Genomic DNA, 27,585 nt, shown 5'->3' on the forward strand with positions numbered 1-27,585 from the left:
GCCGGTGAGATTTGAACAGCCGAACTGCAGAACTGCAGTCAGCTGAAGTAGCCTGCAGTGCTGCATTTAACCACTGCCCCACCTCGGCTCTCAATAAGATATTAACATCATAAGATATAAGATCATAAGAGTAAGATATTAACATCAAACCTCAACTTTTAACTTAGGTAGGAAACCCTACACCACTTCAGACAAATGGTTATCCAACATCTTCTTAAAATCCTCCGGGGTTGGGGCATTCACAACTTCTGGAGGCAAGTTGTCCCACTGATTAATTGTTCCGCTAGGAAATTTCTCCTTAGTTCTAGGTTGCTTCCCTCTTTGATTAGTTTCCAGCCATTGCTTCTTGTTCTGTTCTCAGGTGCTTTGGATAATAGTTTCTCCCTCTTCTTTGTGGCAGCCCCTGAGATACTGGAACGCTGCTATCATGTCTCCCTAGTCCTTCTTTTCATTAAACTAGACAAACCCAGTTCCTGCAACTGTTTTTTATATGTTTTAGCCTCCAGTCCCCTAATCATCCTGGTTGCTCTCCTCTGCACTCTTTCTAGAGTTCTTCCACTATCAAAGAGATATTTCTACAGTAGCAGCTATCATTTGGTTTGGATTTCTTTATCCAAGGAACTGCAACCTTCTTAGAATTTTCTGATGACTTGGTGAGTTAAGAAATTTGTTTCTGGAAGCATTCTAGGGGGAAATTAAATTGCTTTCAATTCCCAGAGCCAAATAAGATTCCATATGCAAATACTTTGTTTGCCATCTTTTCAAAACAAAACAAAATCGTCATATGAGCACAGGAAGAGAGAAGAAATAAGTCATATTTTCAAGGCGCTTTGAAGCCTCTTGCAAGCTTAAGTTACAATTGCTTGTAAGCTTGATTTTTTTATTAAGGCTTGCTCAGGCAGTAAAGTTCATGGTGTAGCTGAAAAATAGGGAAAAGGACACATAAATTCTGAATATAAGATAGGTCAGAGAGGTTTGATTCTTAGCAACGAGAAAGCCACCATCAATTGTTGAATTGATTTAAATATACTGTATTTACATTTGACCCAAATCAGATTCTTTACGATATTTGTTTTGGTGATTTGTTCAAACTGCCTTCATTTTGAAAGTCTGAACTGCGTGTTTGTATAAATAAATAAAATAAAATTGTGGACATGACATACAGCCAATCATTACATCTACAGTAACAATATAAGGCTGATTAAGTTGAGGGGGTAATTCAAGACCCTTGCACCCCTAACCCTTTAGGAAAAAAAACCAGGGGTGTTCAAACTTGACAGCGTTAAGACTTGTGGACTTCAACTCCCAGAATTCCTCCTCCAGTCACGTTGGCTCAGGAACTCTGGCATTGAAGTGTGCAAGTCTTAAAGCTGTCAATTACAAGACCTTTGCACCCCTAACCCTTTAGAAAAACAAACCCAGGGGTGTTCAAACTTGACAGCGTTAAGACTTGTGGACTTCAACTCCCAGAATTCCTCCTCCAGTCACGTTGGCTCAGGAACTCTGGCATTGAAGTGTCCAAGTCTTAAAGCTGTCAAGTTACAAGACCCTTGCACCCCTAACCCAGGGATATTCAAACTTGACCGCTTAAAGACTTTAAGGTTTAGATAGGACTTTTAGAGGTGGGCAGGGTGGTTGGTGAACCAGCCAATCAGTGAGCGGCGGGCAGGGCAAGCATGGTGCAGACGGGCGGGGGGAGGGAGCTGGAACCGGTTCTAAATGGCACAGTAGATTTGTGGAACCTCTTCTATAGAAGAGGTTAGAACTGGCAGGAACCCACCCCTGCTCCCAAAGCTCTCCCACTTATATCCCAGCCAGGAAGGGGCTTGCCAATGTCTTCCTCTTTTCCTAGATAGCTGGCTCTCAGTCCTACATCACTCTCCTCTCCGCGCTTCTCTGCGCATAGGCGCATCTGAGACATCCCCCAGCTGTTCCTCCCCCTCACTCAGCTCAGGCCCTGAAAACATCTGTCTCTGTGCCTGGGTGTGAGTAGGTGGGCCCTGCACTGCATCTGGCTCTGAGACCTCCTGTTCCTCAGAGCCTTCCTCCTGCCTCAATGGTAACCCAGGAACCCCCTCCAGCTCCTCTGATCTCATCTGACCCAACTGCCATCTTTGCTGGCAATTGACGAACCACAACCGGCATTGATTTCTCACGGAAGCCATGGAAATCAGAGTGGATTCTCTTTTTCCCCCCCTTTCTCCTCCTTTCTTTCTCCTGCTGTGGAATTGAAGGTAAATCCCACACACCGTTGCTCCTTGTAAAATATTTTTGATGTCTAATTACATTGTGGTTTGGGATTAAAGGCCTATAAAACACTCTATTTCTCTGAGTTTATCATAACTTCATTTCACAATTAGTGTAACCTTTCCTCCGGGGAAATCAACTAAAACTGATTTTAAATGCTTATTTTATTTCCAAGTACTTTTAATTAAATTATAGATGCTTAAAGTGGCCTTACCTGGTACGAACCCTTAGGTATTCTCTGAGAAATTACTGTATATTGCTCTGAGTATATATGTGCACAGGCATAAGTCCTCGTCTTATGGCCACAATTGAATGCCACATTTTGATTGCTAAACAAGACAGTTGTTAAGGGAGTTTTGGCCCATTTATCATCTTTCTGGCCATGGTTGTTAAGTGAATAAGTGAATTAATCACAGGTGTTAAGTTAAGAACACAGTTATTCAGTGAATTCCTTCCTTCTCTCCCTCCTTCCTTCCTTCCTCCCTTCCTCTTTCCTTCCTTTCTTCCTTAATTCCTTCCTTAATTCCTTCCTCTTTCTGTCCTTCCTCCCTTCCTCTTTCCTTCCTTCCTTCCTTCTGTCCTCCCATTTTTCCTTAATTCCTCCCTCTTTCTATCCTTCCTTCCCTTCTTCCTTCTTTCCTCAATTCAGCCGAGGTGGAGCAGTGGTTAGAGTGCTGTACTGCAGCCACTTCAGCTGACTGTTATCTGCAGTTCGGCAGTTCAAATCTCACCGGCTCAGGGTTGACTCAGCCCTCCATCCTTCCGAGGCAGGTAAAATGAGGACCCAGACTGTGGGGGCAATATGCTGACTCTGTAAACCGCTTAGAGAGGGCTGAAAGCCCTAGGAAGTGGTATATAAGTCTAACTGCTATTGCTATTGCTATCCTATTCTGTACTTCTTTCTGTTCTTCCTCCCTTCCACTTTCCTTCCTTGTTTCCTCCTGCCTTCCTTCCTTTTCCCAACCCATGCCAAGTTTATGTCAAAGAAACGGGCTGCTATTCTCCAAAAACTCAATCTTATTACTTGGGAGCTTATTTCATTTGCACAACAGCGACTCACATTTGAAGTAATAAGTGTGGTCTTTGGAGGCTTCTGAGTGTATTGGAGAGTAAAATAATCAGAATTATCTGATCCTCTGGAGTACATCTTCAGCATCAAGGAAAGAGGGAAGATTGAAAGGGTGAAAATAATTTTCCTCCATCAATGCAAAACATTTCTCAGATGATATTAGAGTCAGATTTGAAAGCTCATCTCCTGCTAGTTGCTTTAATGAAAATAATGGATCTCGTCTCTTTGAACTCTCCCTTTATGTGTTAAACAGAGGAGATTCCCAACGTTGCGGGAAAGTGAGAAGCAAATCAGATACTTAGGCTCCTCTTTAGTGTATTTCATATCAGAATCTTTGTACTGAAGAGGATTCAGTGGTTCCTCAGATAATTAAAGTAGGCTTGGGTGAGAGATCCAACACTTGAAGGATATTTTTTCTTGCTTCAAAAAGAGATGTGCAGAGGAAGTGTCTGTGTGTGTGTGTGTGTGTGTGTGTGTGTGTGTGTGTGTGTGTGTTTGTTTGTTTGTTGGAGAGGAACATGGGCCACTCCTGGAGTCATCTGGGGAAGGCTCAGATGAGAGCTCTGTTGTCAGCATTCCAAGTATCATGCAGAATTAAATCAGAGTCCAAGGCAAAACAATCCTTAAAGTTACAATTTAATAAGTCATACATCTTAGCACATCTGTGAAATCCCAATTCTGGAAGTTACCTAGGATTCCCACCCAGTTGAAAGTTTACCTACCTACCTACCTACCTACCTACCTACCGACCGACCGACCTACCTACCTACCTACCTACCTACCTACCTACCTACCTACCTATCTATCTATCTATCTATCTATCTATCTATCTATCTATCTATCTATCATCTATCTAGGTTGTTGGATTATAAAGTAGAGCCAACACTTCATATGGCAGGTTCTGACCAGTTCTGGAGAACCGGGAGCGGACATTTTGAGTAGTTCGGAGAACCGGTAAATACCACCTCTGGCTGGCCCCGCCCCCATCTATTCTCTGCCTCCGGAGTCCCAGCTGATTGGGAGAAAATGGGGATTTTGCAGTATCCTTCCCCTGCCAGGCCAAACCATGCCCACCAAGCCACGCCCACAGCACTGGTAGTAAAAAAAAATTGAATCCCACCACTGGACAGGTTGTAGGACTAATCAATTAATAAAGTATTGCATTCTACTCTTTTTTCTGCATGCATCCACATGCACAGACATGCATCCACACACACGCATGCACACTCAGCTTTCATGAACCGTGATGCCATATCAGATCTGCCTTGTTCTCTTTTGACACTAAGCTGGGGTGGGGGGGGGGAATAATCACCTGTGTGGTAGTGAGCAGGATGATGTCAAAAAATAGGTTTTTTTTCCCCTTTCAAAATGCCACCTTAACCCAGGACGGTGGCTTGCCTTTGTTATTGTTATATTTGAAATGTATAGAACTAAAATATAGATGAAGTACGGTTGAATGATGTCTACCCACAGTCCTCGCCTTCCCTTCTTTGTAAATACGCCCAAAATGTCATTTGACAAATAAGCTACAAATGTCAAGAGCTCTTATTTCATAGGCAAAGGCTGGAAGGAAGGTGGCATTTCCATTAAGGTCATTCAAGGTGGAAGGTTTATCATTCCGCAGCCTGATTCATTGTCGTGTAAGGTGTGTAAAATGGGAAGTATGCAGAATATGGGGAAATTTTTTTGGCCCGCAGGAATATCTCATTTTTATTGCCGGATGTGAACATGAAGAACCACTTCCTGTTTAGGGGAGCTACTCAACTGGGAACATACTAATCACCTTTCTGAAAATGAACAGTTTCATTACGTCCAGGATCTGTCTGTCTCTCTGTCTCTCTGTGTGTCTCTGTGTCTCTGTCTCTCTCTATGTCTCTCTCTGTGTGTGTGTCTCTCTCTCTCTGTCTCTTTCTCTCTCTCTCTGTCTCTCTCTCAATGTCTCTCTGTCTCTCTCTGTCTCTCTCTCTCACTATCTTTCTCTCTCTCTCACTGTCTCTCTCTGTCTCTGTCTCTTTCTGTCTCTCTGTCTCTCTCTCACTATCTCTCTCTCTCACTGTCTCTCTCTGTCTCTTTCTGTCTCTGTCTCTGTCTCTGTCTCTGTCTCTGTCTCTGTCTCTCTCTCTCTCTCTGTCTCTCTCTCAATGTCTCTCTGTCTCTCTCTGTCTCTCTCTCACTATCTTTCTCTCTCTCTCACTGTCTCTCTCTGTCTCTGTCTCTTTCTCTCTCTCTCTGTCTCTCTCTCAATGTCTCTCTGTCTCTCTCTGTCTCTCTCTCTCACTATCTTTCTCTCTCTCTCACTGTCTCTCTCTGTCTCTGTCTCTTTCTGTCTCTCTGTCTCTCTCTCACTATCTCTCTCTCTCACTGTCTCTCTCTGTCTCTTTCTGTCTCTGTCTCTGTCTCTGTCTCTGTCTCTGTCTCTCTCTCTCTCTGTCTCTCTCTCAATGTCTCTCTGTCTCTCTCTGTCTCTCTCTCTCACTATCTTTCTCTCTCTCTCACTGTCTCTCTCTGTCTCTGTCTCTTTCTGTCTCTCTGTCTCTCTCTCACTATCTCTCTCTCTCACTGTCTCTCTCTGTCTCTTTCTGTCTCTGTCTCTGTCTCTGTCTCTCTCTCTCTCTCTCTCTGTCTCTCTCTCAATGTCTCTCTGTCTCTCTCTGTCTCTCTCTCACTATCTTTCTCTCTCTCTCACTGTCTCTCTCTGTCTCTGTCTCTTTCTGTCTCTCTCTCTCTCTCTCTCTCTCTCTCACTGTCTCTCTCAGTCTCTTTCTGTCTGTCTGTCACCACATATAATGTTCCATAATTAGAGCCGAGGTGGCGCAGTGGTTAGGGTGCAGCACTGCAGGCCACTTCAGCTGACTGTTATCTGCAGTTCAGCGGTTCTAATCTGACCGGCTCAAGGTTGACTCAGCCTTCCATCCTTCCGAGGTGGGTGAAATGAGGACCCAGACTGTGGGGGCGATATGCTGACTCTGTAAACCGCTTAGAGAGGGCTGAAAGCCCTATGAAGCCTTATATAAGTCTTATATAAATAGCTATTGCTATTGCTAATTAGAATTAAAATGAAGATTCTTCCTCCTCCTCCTCCTCCTCCTCCTCCTCCTCCTCCTCCTCTCCTCCCCCTCCCCCTCCCGCTCCTCCTCCTGCTCACTAATAATTCAGAAAAATCTGTAAATATACTTAGTTGGCTTCCATTCCTGTAAGAATTGGATACCCTAATAGAAAACCTTTTTTTCCTTTGCCTTTATTTAACTCTAAAAGGCATGCCTCCTGTTGAACTATCCTTCAAGCTAAACAAAGCATATTTTCTATTATTTCAAAGCGTATAGATATATAAATAGCTTTTAAATGTATTTCAAAGGCGGGCTTTGTTGCATAGAGCTTCTAGCTCGCTGCCTTTTAGTGCGCACATTAAGAAAAAATGCGATTAAAAAGGTGCATGAAAAGTTTAAAAGTGCTGCTCTAAAAAAACATCCCTCAAGCCAGAGGGCAACCTCTTTCTTTTTTTCCATCCCCTCCCCTTTGTCAATCATTGTTTGAAATTAAAGAATGCCATATATCAAAACACGTTATTTATATCACTCTAGATATTTCACCTCCTGCTGAATAATGGATGGTAGTTGGTTAGAGTACAGGATGACTTGATGAAGCCCCTACTTCTTAATGTTTTTCATTCATTAGTATATGCAAAAAAACCTCAGGCATTACATCTTCTTGTCTGCCTGCCTGCCTGCCTGCCTGCCTGCCTGCCTGCCTGCCTGCCTGCCTGCCTGCCTGCCTGCCTGCCTGCCTGGCTGTCTCTCTGTTTCTCTGTATCTCTGTCTGCCTCCGTCCCAATCTATCTACAGGCAGAGGTGAGTTCCTATTGGTTCAGACCAGTTCAGCCGAACTGGTAGTAACTTGGCAGCCTGGGTCACTGGAACCGGCAGTGACCCAAAGCCTGCCACGCCCCTGAACCGGTTCTCCTATGGGGCCACCCTCTTGTTTTTCAGTTCTGCTCATGCGCAGAACAATTTTCAGGAGAAATCCCCCTCCCCATTTTTAAAGGTTTTGCGCATGTGCAAATCTCTGTATTTGCAAATGTGCATGCACGAGTAGCAAAGATTTCGAGGCACTGAACTGTCAGCAATGCCGCCCCCATCTACAAGGTCACCTCCACTCGACCAATAAGATCCCATAGATTAGGCCTCCTCTGAGTTCCATCAGCCGGCCAATGTCGACTGGCAACTACCCGGAGGAGAGCCTTCTCGGTGGCAGCTCCGACCCTGTGGAACGAACTCCCCGTGGAGATTCGTACCCTCACCACCCTCCAGACCTTCCGCATAGCCCTTAATACCTGGCTGTCCCGACAGGCCTGGGGCTAAAGACCTTAACCCCACCCGAATTGTATGAATGTTGTGCTTTTAACAATGTATTGTCTTATGTGTTTAACTTGGTTTGTCCTCCCTCCCTTTGAACTGTGAGCCGCCCTGAGTCCCCCCAGGGAAAAGGGCGGCATACAAATAAAATACCTATACCTATACCTATACCCTTGACAGTTGTTAAGTGAATTTTGCCCCATTTTACAATCTTCCTCTCCATTGTTGTTGACTGCAGTTGTTAAGCTGGTGACAATGAATACACCTTCCCCATTGTCTTTGCTTGTCAGGAGGTAAAGAAAAGTTTAATGTGTGACACACACATACACACTCATGGGACAGTACAACTGTCATAAATATGAAACATGTTCAGCATCTGAATTTTGATCATGTGACATGGGGATGCTACAAATGTCATAAGGGCGAAGAACTATGATAAGTCATTTTTTTTCAGTGCCATTGTGACTTTATGGTCATTAAATGAACTGTTGTAAGTACTCTATCTATCTATCTATCTATCTATCTATCTATCTATCTATCCATCCATCATCCATCATCCATCATCCATCATCCATCATCCATCATCCATCATCCATCATCCATCATCCATCATCCATCATCCATCATCCATCATCCATCATCCATCATCCATCATCCATCATCCATCCATCCATCCATTATCCATCATCCATCATCCATCCATCAATCATTCATCCATCATCCATCCATCTATCATCCATCCATCCATCCATCCATCATCCATCATCCATCATCCATCATCCATCATCCATCATCCATCATCCATCATCCATCATCCATCATCCATCATCCATCATCCATCATCCATCTGTCATCCGTCATCCGTCATCCGTCATCCGTCATCCATCATCCATCATCCATCATCCATCATCCATCATCCATCATCCATCATCCATCATCCATCATCCATCTGTCATCCGTCATCCGTCATCCGTCATCCGTCATCCATCATCCATCCATCCATCCATCCATCCATCATCCATCCATCCATCCATCCATCCACACCCACAAAGCCATGCCCACAGAACTAGTAGTAAAAAAATTTGAATATCCCAACACTGAAATCAAATGAACAGAATTCACCAAACACTAAACCCTCTCCCCCCCCGCCCCAAAAAATACCCTTAACCAATTTGCTATCAAACATAACTTGTCTACTTCAATACGTCCTATGAACAGATCGGTTAAGTAGGTTGTCTGCCAGCAAAACCAAGTCCTTGCCTGTTATGGCTTCTTGGAGCAGATTTCGTGGGAAAGCAGCTTTGCTTGAATCCTTCTAGTAGCATTTGTGTAAACCGCTGATATTGCAGAAATTCAATTAATGTGCTTTAGAAATATCCATTTCCCTTTGAAATATCTAATCTGGACTTGAGCCACATGAAAAAAAAAGGGGAGGGGGGTTAACTCAATGTTTCCATGTTCTGAAAATAGTTTCATAGCTACAAACTAATTTAGATAAGAATATTTAAAGAGAAGTGGAAACATATGAAAAAAATTTCAAACTTCTGGTTGCTGTTCGCTTAATTACGATTCCGTTCTGGTAATAGGGATTATAAATTGGTTTTGGTCAACAAGATTTTAGGACTTTCCTCTCCTTGATTTGTTTCAAAGATTAAAACTTGAGCCCAGCTCCTCTAATGAAATCAATAAAGAATCTCTTGACACGTTCAAGACTAATAAGTGAGTACAACGGATGGTTATGAATCATCAACAACTTTCTGGGTCTGAAACAATATCTCTCTCTCTCCCTCTCTCTCTCTCTCTCTGTCTCTCTGTCTCTCTCTGTCTCTCTCTCTGTCTCTCTCTCTGTCTCTCTCTGTCTCTGTCTCTCTCTCTCTCTCTGTCTGTCTCTCTCTCTCTCTCTCTCTCTCTCTCTCTCTCTCTCTCTCTCTCTCTCTCTCTCTCTTCTTTTTTTCAAGATGTGTTGAAAACTCCCCAATGTTTGGCACAGAGAGGAGGGGAATAACATAGATCTGAGACCTTATAAGGACAGCATCTAAAAACCAATAAAGTATAATTTCTGGCATTTAGTGCTAGGCAGAAAAATCCTCCACATTTTTTCCCAATATGTTGGAAAATGAACGAGAGGGTGGTTTAGAAATTATTTCCAAAGAGAAGTTGTTTGTTGCGAAGTCATGCCTGACCCATCACGAGCCCAGGGACAACATTCCTCCAGGCCTTCCTGTCCTCTACCGTCCTCTGGAGTCCATTTAAGCTCACACTGACTGCTTCAGTGGCTCCATCCAGCCACCTCATTCTCTGTCATCCCCTTCTTCTTCTGCCCTCAATCGTTCCCAGCATGAGGCTCTTCTCCAGGGAGTCCTTCCTTCTCATTAGGTGGCCAAAGGATTTGAGTTTCATCTTCAGGATCTGGTCTTCTAAAGAGCAGCCAGGATTATGTATGCCAGGGAATAAATACCTTCATGTTCAAACTGTGCTTTGCAATTCTGAATCTCTCTCTCTTTCTCTCACTGCTGAGGATGTCAGTCTTTCAATAAACCCTACACCGTTCGGGCCGTGCATACATATTTATAGATCTTTATCACCTTGGTAATGTCTCTTTCCTTAAACCATAAGCTTTGATTCCTGGGGCTGTCAAAACTGGGCCCAAAGTCATCCAGCTAACTTCTGTGATTTCAGGGAGCCTTAGAATGTGAGCTTTTAATCCAGTATCTTCACCCTGGATTAAACAATTGACACATTTCTCTTTCTCATACACTCTCAGACATACAGATGTTCATATTGTTGTTAGGTCCAAAGTCATGTCTGACCCATCGTGACCCCATGGACAATGTTCCTCCAGGCCTTCCAGTCCTCTACCATCCTCTGGGGTCCATTTAAGCTCACACTTACTGCTTCAGTGGCTCCATCCAGCCACCTCATTCTCTGTCATCCCCTTCTTCTTCTGCCCTCAATCGTTCCCAGCATGAGGCTCTTCTCCAGGGAGTCCTTCCTTCTCATTAGGTGGCCAAAGGATTTGAGTTTCCTTTTCAGGATCTGGTCTTCTAAAGAGCAGCCAGGATTGATCTCCTCTAGGACTGACCGGTTGGATGGCCTTGCAGTCCAAGGGACTCACAGGAATCTTCTCCAGCATCAGAGTTCAAAGGCCTCCATTCTTTGGCGCTCAGCCTTCCTTATGGTCCAACTTTCACAGCCATCCATTGCAACCCCTTTATGGATTACTGCCTTGTTGTGGCCAAGGGGCTTGCGTAGCTCGATGAAGCTTTGAGCCATGCCATGCAGGGCCACTCAAGATGGACAGGTCATAGCAAAGAGCTCTGACAAAACATGATCCACTGGAGAAGAAATGGCAACCCACTCCAGTATCTTTGCCATGAAAAATCCCTGGACACTATCAAAAGAGAAAGGAAGAGAGTAAATGGATGAAGAAGGGAAGAAGGGGAAGGGAGAGGAAGGGAAAGGGAAGGGAGTTAAATCAAGAGTCAGTCAAGAGTCAAGACAATAAATGGATGAGGAGGGGAAAAGAGATGGTCAAGACACCAACATCTCTCTCTGTCTTCTTGACAATATTAACAATACTTCTCCGTTTTCTTGAGTTTCATCGGTTGTCTCCACTGTAAACAACAGGATGGCTTGTTCATTTTACACGCTAATAACCATTACAGCATTCCCTTTTTCATGTGATCAAAATCCAAAAGCTTGGCAACTGATTCATATTTATCTGCTGGGGAAGCCTAGGCCAGAACACTTTCTTCTTAGGCATCTGATGAAGAGGGATGCAATCCAACTCATTTCTGGACAATAACAGTTGTTAAAATTTAAGACGCTATAAACGCCTTTGTTGATTTTACCATAAAACGTTACCCTCTGGACCTCCAAATCAATAGGATGCTTTAAAAGAAGGTTGATTAGAGCTTGTTATTAAATGGAGAAAACAGGTTTATACATTTATCTCTATTTTAATCAAGAGCAGCAGTGAATTCTGATTGTTTTGATTTCGTAATAGTCACACGTGTGGCTAAATACCGTTCCAGAAAACGCTAGAGTATTCTCCCCTCTTCAACCTTGTTTCTACAAAATCACTACTCTCAATTTTGACAGCCAAGAAAGTATCCAGATGGCAATCATGTAGTGACTAAGGCAACATTATCGTAAGATACAGGACTCGATAACGCCACCAAATATTAATTAATACTATTATAACCATTTATACATGGGTAAATTACTGTCAGAGGAGTAAAAGGAAGGATTTAATTGTGTCTGTAATCTAGGCAAATAAAAGAAATCCAAGGAGAAATCCTAGACATGTGATAGTGAAACTATGACATACTACCAGTGCTGTGGGCATGGCTTGGTGGGCATGGCTTGGTGGGCATGGAAGGGTACTGCAAAATCCCCATTTCCTCCCAATCAGCTGGGACTCGGGAGGCAGAGAATAGATGGGGGTGAGGCCAGCCAGAGGTGGTATTTACCGGTTCTCTGAACTACTCAAAATGTCTACTACTGGTTCTCCAGAACTGGTCAGAACCTGCTGAATACCACTTCTGAACCTTACGAATCAGATGAAAGACAAAACCCAATAAATAAATAAAATCTGACTCCAGAATAAAATAGATGGAATACAATAAGGTGATAAGATGCTGCCAAAAAAGCCAACACATTTCTAGGCTGCATTAACAGAGGAATAGAATCAAGACCATATGAAGTGTGGTCTATCTATCTATCTATCTATCTATCTATCTATCTATCTATCTATCCATCCATCCATCCATCCATCCATCCATCCATCCATCCATCCACCTATCCACCTATCTATATCTCTATCTATCTATCTATCTATCTATCTATCTATCTATCTATCTATCTATCTATCTATCTATCTATCTATCTATCTATCCACCTATCCATCAATCGATTGATCGATCCATCTATCCATCCATCCATCCATCCACCCATCCACCCATCCACCCATCCACCCATCCACCCATCCACCCATCCACCCATCCACCTATCCATCCATCCATCCATCCATCCATCCATCCATCCATCCATCTATCCATCTATCCATCTATTCATCTATCCATCTTCTTCATCATATTCATCATCATCCATCTATCATCTTTCTTTTCTATTTAATATCTTAGTCTCACTTTGATTTATGTTTATGATTCCTTATCTCCATCCATTCCTTTTTCCCCCTCCATGTTCTGTTTATGAATCGGAGTTCAAAAGACAGACGTATCAGTGCTCACTTAGACTACAGTTCAGATGGTAATGATATGATTAGAAAATCACATTTCCCACTAAATTAGTCTACTTTCTGATTCAGTAGCTATTATAACCTTCATTGTTAATAATGGGAGGCCTTTATTTTGCTCTTGCTTTCATTTCGCGCCCGATCATTTTGGTCTTCAATTCTGGCAGTGTTTTTGTTTCATTCAGGCTGCAATTTTATTCTGCTTCCAGTGTTTTGAGTAAAATAGCTTTCAACAAATTGCATGCTGGGTGGCTCAGAGCTGATACCAAGAAGGGGAAGAGATACGGCTGGTTCATGGCCTGAGATATTCCATAGAAGAGGGTTTTTTTTTTAAGTAGAATCAAGATCATAGTAGATATCATAGTAGAATCGAGATCATGTGAACTGTTAGTACTGGTTTATAATGCCTTGGTAAGGCCACACTTGGCATGCTGCATCCAATATTGGTTGCCATGATGTAAAAAACATGTTGAGACTCTAGAAAGAGTGCAGAGAAGATCAACAAAGATGATTAGGGGACTGGAGGCTAAAACATATGAAGAACGGTTGCAGAAATGTGTTGGGGCCCACCAGTGGCCAGCAGAGCTGGCAGCAAATTCAGACAGTGAGGAGGTTGGAGAGGAAGATGGGCCAGTCCTGGAGTCTGGGGAAGGCTCTGAGGAGGGCTTGGTGTCGGAGGAAGAGAGGGGGCCGGAGCCCGATGCCAGTTATCAGCTGTCTTCGGAGTCAGACATCAGTGAGGCAGACAAACAGCTGGAGCCTCTTCCCAGGGCGCTCATACGCAGAGTTGAACAACTAAAGAACAGGGGTCAACTTGGGAGTAAAGCCAGACGATGAATTGCCCCTCACATAGTCCATAAAAGAGGAGTGGAGTTTGTCAAGGTCTATGACAACTCATGAAGCATTCCTGACCTGCTCTCAAGTTGCCATAGGCAGGGGGATGGGAAATTGAGCCTCACAGCTGCATCAAGGAACTTGCATTTCAGTCAAAATAAAGCATATTCCAGTTGGCCATATTCCGTCAAGGCCATCTCCACGGAAATCCACAGTAGCCGGAGGGAGTGACTTCTACAACCTGCAAAATTGCTTCATTGGGGAATGTGACTGCCCCCCCCCCCACAGACACACCTTGAGGGGAGGGGGAAACAGGATCAGAGCCAAGGCGCGAATTAAGTGAGGTCAGAGTTGGCTTCACTTACTCCATGCTGACATGGTGCTCCAAATAAACAACTGGATTTCTTTTGGAGCTTGGCTTGAGGCTCATGATTTAATGGGGGCACCACTCAGAACCCTGACAGTCTACCTATAAAGACATCGATGTCTGGAATAGCCTTCTCAATAACGTAAATAATTTCATTACAATCAAATTGGCCATATCCAGAGGTGGTATTCAACCGGTTCGGACTGGTTCACCTGAACCAGTAGCGGCCAACTACGGGTGGGTCTGCCCTGGCTCCAAAATGTCCTATGTAGTCTCATTTTTGATGCCATGTGCATGCCTGCATGCAAGCAAAGCACATGCATGGAAGACTGTGCACACATGCACAGAAGGTGCACACATGTGCAAACGCTCACATTTGCGAACTGGTGGTAAACCTATGTGAATCCCTCCACTAGCCACATCCTTCAGCAACAAACTAGGACATCATTGTGTATCCCTGACAGATAACGCAGAAAGCATTGAAACGAGCTTCCGTCCAACCTCAAATAAGGTTAATGGAACAAGGAAATTTATTTCTCATTTCTTGGCTACCTCCACGACGGCTTAGTAAAGAATGACTGCAATGCAATCTGCCTGTTAGAAAGCTAACTGTCCTGCTGTTATTACATTTTCAGTTTTAAATCAAGGGAATTATTTACAGCTTTTGCATGCATATGTTGCTCCTGGCAAGGGCATACATCAGCATCTCCAAAGCTACAGCTACTTAACGTATAGAATGTCGTCCAGGGAATTAATAGACAACCTGGCATGACAGATCTATGTCAGATCGGGAGCAGTAGATTACAGAGATGAGTTCCTTGGCAATGTTTGCCTTGGCCGTTGGGTCATGAATCAAAAGTCTGATTCATATGGAAAGCGAAAACGTAATGGGAAATGTCAGCAGTCTATGAATATATGATTTCGAGCCGTTGCATTTCTCTCTTTTGTATTCTTTCTGGCCCGGTGAAATATGGCCAAGAAGCTGTGTTAAGGGGCTCAGGCGATCCATTTGCCCATCAACATATCAATCTATTATGACCACCGGTGGTCAAGAGCCTGGAAAGAAGCCCATTTTGTTCATGATTTACCTAAGTTGTTGTTCTTGGCGATACAATCAAAAGTCGGAAGGAAATTCAGTCGGGATGAAATCTTCTCTGGCCATAACACTGTGGACAACATAAGGCGGTGATGGCTAATCCTTTTGTCCTTGCATGTGTGCTCACACCCATAATGCAATGCGCATTGTGACCAGGGGTGGGTTTCAACCGGTTCGCGGTGGTCCCTGCGAACCGGTTGGTTGCCGAACCCGGAAGTAAGTAACTTCTGGGAACGGCGAAGGGCGCGCCCGCTCGCCCGCGGTCCTTACCTGGTTTTGACGAGTTCTGCGCTTCCACGCATGCGCAGGACGCATACAGCGCCTCTGTGATCGTCCAGGAGCAGCTGGAGCGTCGCGCAGATGCTAGTACGCATGCGTGCACCACGTGTGTGCACGAGGACGCCACCGGCCCCGTTCCAACCGAACCAGTTGGAACGGGGCGAGAAACCCACCCCTGATTGTGACACACCCCCTTGCATGCTCCACCCTCCCTGTGCATGTGCACACAATCCCCGCTGCATCCCCTCTTCCCGTGCGTACATGCATGACCCCCCCATCCCATTTTTGGCCTAGTAGGCCTCCCTGAAGCCTCCTGGGGCCAAAAATGAGACATGGGGGCATACCCCCCACCCCCTGTGCATGTCTGCGTGATCTATGTGCATGCACACACATCTCTCACATGCACGGCAGAGACCTGAAAATCAGCTGGCCAGCATGAGGCACATGCCCATGCGTGGTGGAGCTGATCTGGGTGACAGCTACCTGCAGAGAGGGCTCCGTTTGCCACCTGTGGCCCATGTGCCATAGGTTCACCACGGGTATAAGGAATCCATCTGACGGTATGAAGGTTGGACTAGAAGACCTCCAAAGTTCTTTCCAGTCTTATGATTCTACGATAGCTGGAGTAGCTTGATGGTAGACCGATGGGTTTTGTGATGGAATGGTTGCTTTTAATGCTTTGAGAAGCGGGTACTTCGCCCGACCTGTCCCACTAGGGATCAGGTTGAGCCACTCCTCCAAATGCTTTGGAGAGGTCTCCTGCAATTTAGGGTCTGAATTAAATTGATGCCTAGAAAATATTCACGTGTAGAGTTTGCCATCCTTCTGTGTAGTAGGAAAGTCGTTTCAGCTTCCCTTCTTCCCTTCTTCCCTTTCAACATAAGTGAAATACCTCCACATAACACAGAGGGAGTGGTGCGGTGGCGCTCTCGCCTCACAATCATGAGGCTGTGAGTTCGATCCTAGGTAGCGGCAGATATTTCTCACTCTGGGCACAATGAGTCTATCTGCTGCGAAGTCTGCATTGGCAACAGGAAGGGCATCTGGCCAACTTCATACAGTTGCCTGACTCCACCTCGATGCAAGGGACTATGGGATCATTAAAAGACCAAAAAAATCTATATAAAAAAAGAGCAGGGGTGAAATGCTACCGGTTCACTCGAACCGGTAGCAAAAAAATGCTGTGCCGCATGATTTGTATTCACTAGAAATCACGCAGCACAGCTGATCATTGGAACAATTTTTAAAACTTTTTTAAGCATTTTTTTTTTTACTACTGGTTCGGGAACCGTTATTAAAAAATGCTAACAAAAAGGTTTTTTTAAAAAAAGTTCCGATGATTGTGTGGCACAGCTGATTGTTGCAAAGCTGATCGTCGGAACTTTTTTAAAAAAATTTTTTTCCGCCGGTAGTAAAAAATGCTAAAAAACGGTTTTGAAAAGTTTCAACGATCAGCTGTGCCACATGATTTATATTCACTGGAAAGCAGTAAATCCTGCTTTCTAGTGAATCTAAATCACGTGGCACAGCTGTTTCCCCCCCCCTTAATGTTTTACTTACTTTGCAGGCTCAGAAAAGGCTTTTTAGCACCTGCAGTGTGCATGCATGCAAACTGCACCTTTGGCACACATGCATTGCACACGCCTGTGGTGTGCATGCATGCATGCGTGAAGCAAACCAGTAACAGACTTCAGAGCATTTCACCTGATACAGAGGGAGCACACAATTTTCTCAGGATAACTCCTATAGTGCAGTCACTTCTCAATGTACTGTATTTTTTGGAGTATAAGACGCACCATGATTTTGAAGAGGTAATTTTTTAAAAAAATTTTTTGCACTCTGCAGGCCTTCCAAACCCCCTGCACACCTCGGGGTTTTTTTTTTTTGTAAAAAAGGGGGGGCATTCAGAGCTTTGAGAGGCTTGTAGAGTGCTCTTGGTGACTGAGGGGGGGGAACGGCATGTTTTTCGCTCAATTTATCTTATCTATCTATCTATCTACATTTTTGCCCTCCCCAGCCCCCAGGAGCATTTTGCAAGCCTCCCAAACCCTCTGCATGTCCATTTTTACAAAGGGGGGTGGGGTTTCGGTAGGCCAAAAATGCTGTATTCAGTGTATATAAAACACACCAAGGAGGGAAGGAAGGAGAGAAGGAGAGAAGAAAGGAGGGAAGGAAGGAGGGAAGGAAGGAGAGAAGGAGAGAAGAAAGGAGGGAAGGAAGGAAGGAGGGAATGTAGGAGAGAAGAAAGGAGGGAAGGAAGGAAGGAGGGAAGGAAGGAGGGAAGGAGAGAAGGAGGGAAGGGGGAAGGAGGGAGGGAAGGAAGGAGGGAAGTAAGGAGAGTAGGAGAGAAGAAACGAGGGAAGGAAAGAGGGAGGGAGGGAAGAAGAAGTAGGACCGTTGTAAGATAAGATGGATCTATGGGATGGTAAGAAAGCAATCTTCAAGTATATTGTCAACTGTAGGGAAAAAATTGTTATAAATACATATTATTAATAACAGTTATGAGATCATATAATTGTGAATGTATATATGAAATTGATAAAATAATTTTTTTTTTAAAAAAACACCCAGATTTTCACCCTCTTTTTGGGGGGGGGAAAGGGTGCGTCTTATACTCCGAAAAATACGGTAACTTTACAGATGAGCTTTGCATAGTCTGCGTTGTGCTTCAGCTTTGTGAAGAACCTTATTCACAGACTCTTAGCCTTGAACGAGCCCATATGGGCCATCAAACACAACATCCTATTCATTAGAAGAATTCAAATTAAATCATCTCCAAGGAGCGGCTGCCCAGCTCTGCTTAAACACTTCCAATGATGACACAGCCCTCCGCTTCTCTGGGTAATTGGGTTTCAATATTCCGTCCCCATTAAATGCAAGATTAAATCTCTCCAATGCGGGCAATTCTGCCTCTAAAGCACTAATCAAGGTCAACCCTAAGGAACCAATATGACCATCAAGGATTCTCCCTCTTTCTCTCTCTCTCTCTCTTTCTCTTTCTCTTTCTCTCTTCTCTCTCTCTCTCTCTCTCTCTCTCTCTCTCTCTCTCTCTCTCTCTCTCTCTCTCTCTCTCTCTCTCTCTCTCTCTCTCCCAGCTTGTAAATCGAATTAGCAATATTCCTTCCAAGAGAGGGCTTTCCATGTGCAATTAAGTGAAGCTCAGATTGCTGTAAGCGTTTTGATATAGTAATGAATATTTATAAACTTAATAGAACTAAACCCACACCGAAAAGTCTCTTTAATCTTATTTGAAGCAGCATGGGGTCCAACTCTCTGTGGATTAACATCATATTTTCTTTTAGACAGGAGGGAATTGTAAAATGGTGTGTATGACTGGATGGTTTTTTCCAATTCTGCTCCAAAGTGATACGTGAATATAAATGGCATTTCAAACTCAGCACATATTCGACAGTATATCTGTAGTGTCTGCTGCTTATATTGTTATATGAAAGCGGTTTTTCAAAAATTAGGCACTGCCCCCCTCCTATTAGCATATTCTCTCTTATACAGTCATAAGAAGTAGCAGTGGTAGGATTCAAACATTTTTATTACCGGTCCTGTGGGCATGGCATAGCTTGGTGGGTGTGGCAGGGGAAGGATACTGTGAAATCTCCCTTCCCTCCCCACTCCAGGGGAGGGATACTGTCAAATCCCCATTCCCTCCTTATTCTTGGGGGAAGGATACTATAAAATTTCCATTCCCTCCTCACTCCAGGGGAAGGATACTGTAAAATCTCCATTCCCTCTCCACTCCAGGGAAATATACTGTAAAATCTTCATTCTCTCTCCACTCCAGGGGAAGGACACTGTAAAATCTCTCCCACTCCAGGGGAGGGATACTGCAAAATCTCCATTCCCTCCCCACTCCAGGGGAAATATACTGTAAAATCTTCATTCTCTCTCCACTCCAGGGGAAGGATACTGCAAAATCCCCATTTCCTCCCAATCAGCTGGGACTCAGGAGGCAGAGAATAGATTTGGGGTGGGGCCAGTCACAGGTGGCATTTACTGGTTCTCCGAACTATTCAAAATTTACGCTACTGGTTCTCCAAACTGGTCAGAACCTGCTGAATACCACCTCCATTTCAAAGAAGACATACCTAATTCCCTCATCCATTCATTTTATAGTTTAATCTCCAGCACCGTAATCATCTTTGTTGCTCTTCTCTATGTTCTTCCTTTTAAAGAACATAGAATAACAGAGTTGGAAGGGACCTTGGAGGTCTTCTCATCCAAACCCTCTGCTTGAGCAGGAGACCATTTCAGACAAATGGCTGTCCAGTTTTTTCTTTATAAAACCCTCCAGTGATGAAGCATCCACAGATTCTGGATGCAAGCTGTTCCATTGAGTAATCGTTCTCACTGTCAAGAAATGTATCCTTAGTTCTAGGTTGCTTCTCTCCATGGTGAGTTTCCATCCATCGCTTCTTGTCCTGGCCTCAGGAGCCTTGGAGAATAGTTTGACTCCCTCTTCTTTGTGGCAACCCTTGAGATATTGGAACACTGCTATCCTGTCTCCCCTGGTCCTTCTTTTCATTAAACTAGACATACCCAGTTCCTGCAACCGTTCTTCATATGTTTTACCTGTCTCCTAACCATCTTTGTTGGTCTTCTCTGCAGTTTTTCTAGAGTCTTGACAGAGCCGAGGTGGTGCAGTGGTTAAATGCAGCACTGCAGGCTACTTCAGCTGACTGCAGTTTTGCAGTTCGGCTGTTCAAATCTCACCGGCTCAGGGTTAATTCAGCCTTCCATCCTTCCGAGGTGGGTGAAATGAGGACCCAGACTGTGGAGGCGATATGCTGACTCTGTAAACCGCTTAGAGAGGGCTGAAAGCCCTATGAAGCGGTATATAAGTCTAACTGCTATTGCTATTGCTATCTTTTTTACATCTTTTTATATAAAGGTTTTTTTTTTCATTTTCATAACATATAATCACACGTATACTATTACATAGTCAACATCATATTGTATGATTAAATGTTCACATCAATTCATCTTACCATCAACTCCCAAAAACAATTATTGGCTCTTCTGCTCTCCATACACCATATTTGTTCCTTATCCATCACTTTCTTCTCCCTCTCTCCTCCACCTCTCTACCTCCTTTCTTCCCTCTATCATCCTTCTTTTCTCTACTTCCCCTTCCTCTCTCCTTCTCCTCTCTCCCCTTTCCACTCCTTCTTTCTCTCCTCCTCTTCCCCTCCCCTATCCTCTCTCTTATCCCTCTCTTCTTCCCTTACCTCTCTCCTCTACTTCACACTCTTCATCTCATTTACTTGGTGTATTTCAGCTTCTGAGCAAGCTCCATTTTATGTGGATGGTATTTATAATTCCTTTTCAATATACATATTTAATTTTAACATATACTGTATCTTCCTCCTTCTTTTTTAAAAGAAAGAAAGAAAAGCCCAGCTATTTACTTATAGAGGAATATTTAATTTTAACATATATCTTCCTCCTTTTTTAAAAAAAATAGAACAAAAAAGTATACATATGTAGTCATTGTGCTTTTAAACATCTTTTTTTACATCTTGATGACCAAAGCTGGATGCAATGTTCCAAATACGGTTTTAGCAAGACATTACAAAGTGATATTAAGACTTTAACGTTAACTGTTTAAACATTTTGTGCTGGGCATTTCCAGTTGAAACACTTTCCCATAAAGTTTATATAGGTGTGATGTCCAATATCACTTTCTTTCACTATTAAGGTGTCAGATTGAGTTGTCCAGAAGGATTATGCTTGCAAGGTTATGCAATCGGGGGGAAATTCTTCCAATAATTGGCAAAACATCAGTTTCTTCAATTTTTTCCCCTTCTTTTTCAGCAAAACCTGATGGAAGCACAATATAATCCTGCAGGACCAGGGCGAGGGTATTTATATTCATTCATAATATGCATTCTTTGTATTTGGAGTCTCTCGGAGAATATTTTTAATTGGCCCCAAATAATCTGCATTATGCACCTCCGGCTGGAATTCCAATTGCTCAGATAACATATAAGCTGTCTGAATTAATAATATTTCCCCCTATTTTTAATTAAAGCGTGTAATCCTGGCTTGTCTGCGTGATGTTTCGTAATTCCCAATCCTTTTTCGTGAATGTATTTTCCTTTATTCAGCATCTTTTTACTTGCTCATTTCTCAATCTCTATATTATAATAGTGATTCCCTTTGGGGTTTCCTTCATCTTTTCCATCTCCAGAAGTAAAGATAGGAGAAACTTTGGAAGGGTTCGCCACTTGATCCTATTTTCCAGATGTGGAAGAAATATGGGATAAATAGCCCCCATATCTATCTATCTATCTATCTATCTATCTATCTATCTATCTATCTATCTATCTATCTATCTATCTATCTATCTTCTATTTCTATTTCTATTTCTATTTCTAATCTATCTCTATCTACCATCTTTCTTTCTTTCTTTCTTTCTTTCTATCTTTCTATCTTTCTTTCTATCTATCTATCATCTATCTATCTATCCATCCATCCATCCACCCATCCACCTACCCACCCACCCTCCCTCCCTCCCTCCCTCCATCCCTCCCTCCCTCCATCCATCCCTCCATCCCTCCATCCATCCATCCATCCATCCATCCATCCATCCATCCATCCATCCATCCATCCATCTATCTATCTATCTATCTATCTATCTATCTATCTATCTATCTATCTATCTACTGTATCTCTATCTATCTTCTATTTCTATTTCTAATCTATCTCTTCTATCTATCTATCTATCTATCTATCTTCTATTTCTATTTCTATTTCTAATATCTATCTATCTATCATTATCTATCTATCTATCTATCATTATCTATCTATCTATCTATCTATCTATCTATCATCTATCATCTATCATCTATCATCTATCTATCTATCTACTATATCTGTCTCTGTCTGTCTGTCTGTCTGTCTGTCTGTCTGTCTCTCTCTCTCTCTCTCTCTCTCTCTCTCTCTCTATCTATCTATCTATCTATCTATCTATCTTCTATTTCTATTTCTATTTTTATTTCTATTTCTAATCTATCTCTATCTATCATCTATCTATCTTTCTTTCTTTCTTTCTATCTTTCTATCTTTCTATCTTTCTATCTTTCTATCTTTCTATCTTTCTATCTTTCTATCTTTCTATCTTTCTATCTTTCTATCTTTCTATCTTTCTATCTTTCTATCTTTCTATCTTTCTATCTTTCTATCTTTCTATCTTTCTATCTTTCTATCTTTCTATCTTTCTATCTTTCTATCTTTCTATCTTTCTATCTTTCTATCTTTCTATCTTTCTATCTTTCTATCTATCTATCTATCTATCTTTCTATCTATCTATCTTTCTATCTATCTATCTATCATCCATCCATCCATCCATCCATCCATCCATCCATCCATCCATCAAAATTACTGACCTTTATCAGGTGTGGAGAGTGGCCAGGCTGATATCTTGGCAAGAATGCAGGAATGAACTAATGGTCTCCTGCAAGCTCCACTCCCCTTTCGCTCCTCTTTTATTTCCTCTGGGAGGGGCCATTCACCGTCCACCTGTGGCCTTCCTCCCAAGTCAGCCCTTGTTCCTTAACTATTCCCTTAGTCTGGCAGCTCTGCTCAAGCGCACACTGGGAACAGGCTCCAGATGTTCTTCTGCCTCACTGATGTCTGACTCTGAAGGCAGCTGATAACTGTCGGATGGCCCTGGCTCCCTCTCTGCCTCCGACACAGAGCCCTCCTCAGAGCCTTCCCCAGACGCCAGGACCGGCCCAGGTTCCTCCCCAACCTCCTCACTCTCCGAATCGGATGCCAGCTCTGCTGGCCGCTGGCGGGCCACAACACCGTTATAAGCATGAAACAGAGGGGTTCACTCTTCTCTTCGTGTGCATCTGAATCTTTTATTTCCAAATGAAATGAAAGTCATTAGATTGGAGGAGCTTACTGAAAATTGAACCTTTTTTTTTTATTACTAAGCAAAATGTTGGATTTCCATTTCCAAAGCGGAATATCCTTATTTCGGTGCAAATAACACGGTAATAGATGTAATTAGCACTACCTAAAGTGATGAAGAGTCTTGAGGAAATTAATATGAGAATTTTGAGTTTGAACACATTAGATCACTTCTTAAGCTATTCACATACCCTATTAAAAGTTTTTTTTTATTTAAGTGCATTAATAGTTTAAATAGGCTTATGGAGAAATAGCTATTCCATGAAGCCAAATATCAAGAAATGAGTCACCTACAAAAGAATGGAACCAGGCAGTATTAGGAGGGGTAGCTTATAAAATATGTTTCTTAGTTACAAGCTTTAACAGATTAACAGAGTTGGAAGGGACTTTGCAGGTCATCTAGTCCAACCCCCTGCCCAAGCAGGACACCCTAAACCAGTGATGGCTAACCTTTTCCAGACCAAGTGCCCAAAGTGTGTGTGTTTGTGTGTGTGTGTGTGTGTGTGTGTGTGTGTGTGTGTGTGTGTGTGTGCGAATCCCCAAAATACAATGCATGTGCATTGTAGGATGCATATTCACCCTCCCCCACCCTCCGCACATGCTTGCAAAACCTCAGCATGATTGCATTGCACATGCGCAGCCTGCCGGACCCCACCTTTGTCCCCTTCCCTTCCTTTCCTATCGCTATTTCCTCTCTCCCTCTCTTCCTTCCTTTCCCCCCTCCCTTCCCTTCCCCTCCCCTTCCTTTCCTATCTCTATTTCCTTCCTTCCTTCCCCCTTCCTCCCTCCCTCCCTTTTCCCCTTCCCTTCCTCTCACTATTTTCTTTCCTTTCCTTCCTTCCTTCCTTCCTTCCTTCCTTCCTTCCTTCCTTCCTTCCTTCCTTCCTTCCTTTACCCTCTCCCCTCCCCTTCCCTTCCTATCTCTATTTCCTTCCTTCCCCCTTCCTCCCTCCCTCCCTTCCTTTCCCCCCTCCCTTCCCTTCCTTCCCCTCCCCTTCCCTTCTTCTCACTATTTCTTTTCCTCCCTTCCTTCCCCCTCCCCTTCCCTTTCCATCGCTATTTCCTTCCTTCCCTCTCTTCCTCCCTTCCTTCTTTTCCCCTCCCCTCCCTTAGCTTCCCTTCCCCTCTCCTTCCCCTCCTCTTCCTTTCCTCTCACTATTTCCTTCCTTTTCTTTTTTCTTTCTTTCTGTCTTTCTGTCTTTCTTTCTTTTTTCTTTCTTTCTTTTTTCTTTCTTTCTTTCTTTTTTCTTCCTTCCTTCCTTCCATTACCCCCACCCCTCCCCTTCCCTCCCTTTCCCTCCTTCCCTCCCTTCCTATCGCTATTTCCTTTCCTCTCCTCCATTCTTCTTTCCTTCCTTCCTTTTCCCCCTCCCCTCCCTTCCCTCCCCCTCCCCCTCCCCTCCCCCTTCCCCTCCCCTTTCCCTTCCTTCTCCCTTCCCCCTTCCCGCTTCCCCTCCCTTTCCCTTTGTTAATTATGCTTATCCTCACTTGTTTTCATAATCAATCCATCGTTTGTAAAGCCAGCTTCAACATCTGGCACTCTCTTTTTATGCAGGATTCTAATGCGTGTTGTATGATTTTAAGGATGGTTCTGTTAGCGGATGAATTAAGGCTATTATGCAGCCGTTTGCATGCTATGTTTAATCTTCTTTTATGTAGTCTTGACTTTTTCCGATACCGTGTTCCCTGTGTTGCTTACAGATTTGCTGGCACAGTTTGGTTAGAAACGTAAGTGATGATTCTTTTGTTGCTTGCCGTATTAGTCTAAATGTTGCCTCTCTTCTAATTAAGTAATGACTGGTCTGTTCACCTAAATTCAGTTTCCAGGACCAGGGAAGAGGGTGTTACTTTGAAATCACTTGGATTTAAAGAACTTCAGTATACAGCTTCCATTTTTATTTAACACTAGCCGGTATTTATTTATAAGGTGGTGGGGCGGAATGTCAAGACCAAACATAATTTCTAATGTTGGATTTTCCCCCTTAGCAGAAGGGGCCCCCTTGTGGAGTACTGTGAAGCTGTTACCATGGCAACTCCACTGTGCTGTACAGTAGAAGCCATTTTAAAGCACAACAGGCTGCATCTTAAGAGAAAACACACTCTGAGGGGTGTTAGGGATGTGTTACCCCCACAGTATTTGTTTCCAGAGAGTAAGTCATCTGTGTGTGTACCAAGTTTGGTTGAAGCTGCTCAAGATGTTCCAGAGTTATACCGGAACATACAAACACACACACACACATAAACACACATAAACACACACACACACACACACAGCCATTTTTATACATTTGGAAGATTGTTTTAATCAGTTTCAACGTGTCCATCAGGATAGGATCCTTGTGGTTGGAACCTTCTAATGAGTTTGAAGACCTTTAAGGAAACTTTCCTTGTTTTCTAACACTGTTCCTTTTTTTCTTGCAATGGCACTCCGAAGTGGTTTGTTCAATTCCTTCCTGAGACCTTAGTCTTTCTTCATTTTAATTTTCTTTTCTCATCAATCAATTTCTTCTCTTTCTTGACATTCAGTTGGTTTTCTTTTGCTTCCTGGCTGTTGTCAGTATCTTCCCCCCCCCACCTTTCTAGTGCTTTCCCTATTATCACTAAAGTGATAATTTGCCACCGGCATCTTCTTATATTTCTGGTACCCAACATAAATGCCTTCCTGCACTATTTGGAGATCTAGGGCCATCTAGGAACATCTTCATTCTTGGTGTGATTCTGTTGGGTTTTTGTTGTCCAGTCATTAAGTTGTGTCCAACTCTTCGCAACCCCACGGATCACAGGATGTCAGGCCTACCTGTTCTCCTCTCTTTCCCCGGCTCTGCGCAAACTCATGCCCACTCCATCAATGACACCATCTTCTAACCATCTTCTCCTCTGCTGTCCATTTCTCCTTTGCCCTTCCATCTTTCCCAACATCGGGGTCTTCACCAATGAATCTTCTCTTCTCTTTAAGGGTCCAAAGTATTTGAGCTTCAACTTCAGTATCTGTCCTGAAACCAAGATTGTGGAGCAAAATATTAGAAATATTGTTGTGGCCCGCCAACAGCCTGTCAGCAGATTCTGACAGTGAGGAGGTTGGGGAGGAACATGGGCCAGTCCTGGAGTCTGGGGAAGGCTCTGATGAGGGCTCTGCATTGGAGGCAAAGGGCGGGGCAGGGCCATCTGACAGTTATCAGCTGCCTTCGGAATCAGACATCAGTGAGGCAGACGAACAACTGGAGCCTGTTCCCAGTGTGCGCATACACAGAGCTGTCAGGAGAAGGGAACAATTAAGGAACAGGGATCAACTCGGGAGTAAAGGATCAAGTGGATGCTGATTGGCCCCTCCCAGAGGAAATAAATAGGAGCAAAAGGGGAGGGGAGTTTGCAGGAGACAATTAGTTCATTTCTTAAGTGTGAAGATTTGCTAACCTGAGTCCCTGCCTCACAGAGACTCCTTACCAAGTATTTCATTGTGCAGCCTTACACCTGGAAGCTATCAGCTTGGCAACTATCCAAGGACTGATAAGGTCTGTTGTTGCAATTCACCTTTGAAGTTGCTGGGGCAACTTCACAAGTAGCTGAAAATGCAGAGGAGTTTATTGTAGTTTGGGAAGAACTTGATAATAATAATTTCATTACGATGGTTCAGATGTAAACTTCTCCACCCAACTGAAAGAAGAGCGTCGAGGTTCTTGTGATAAAATGAAAAGGCCTATAAGTCTGTGATAAAACCTCCAGAGAAGAAAGAAGAGTTGACTCCGTGAAGATCAGCGGAAGGGAGTGACTTAAACTTAACCAGTTAACTGGAATCAGGATGCATTTTTCTCTGCTTGACATGGGCAACTGAAAGAAAGGTTTAACCAAAATTTGAAAGTGTGTGTGTGTGTATATATGTGTGTGTGTATGTATTGCCCCCCACCACAGTCCCCAGGAGCACTCTGCAAGCTTCCTAAAGGCTATGCATGCCCTTTTTTTTTGACAAAAAACTGACCCATTTTTGCAAAAAAACCGGGCCGTTTTGGGGAGATCTGCAGCGTGCAAAAACTTTCGTTTTATATGCCTCTTCAAAATCTTGGTGCGTCTTATACTCTGAAAAACATGATGTCTATATATGTGTGTGTTTGTGTGTGTGTCTATATCTATCTATCTGTCTGTCTGTCTGTCTGTCTG

The sequence above is a fragment of the Thamnophis sirtalis genome, unplaced genomic scaffold (assembly GCF_051295495.1).
Source record: "Thamnophis sirtalis isolate CommonGarterSnake01/CBP01778 unplaced genomic scaffold, rThaSir2_p1.2 scaffold_10, whole genome shotgun sequence".
Classification (NCBI taxonomy): domain Eukaryota; kingdom Metazoa; phylum Chordata; class Lepidosauria; order Squamata; family Natricidae; genus Thamnophis; species Thamnophis sirtalis.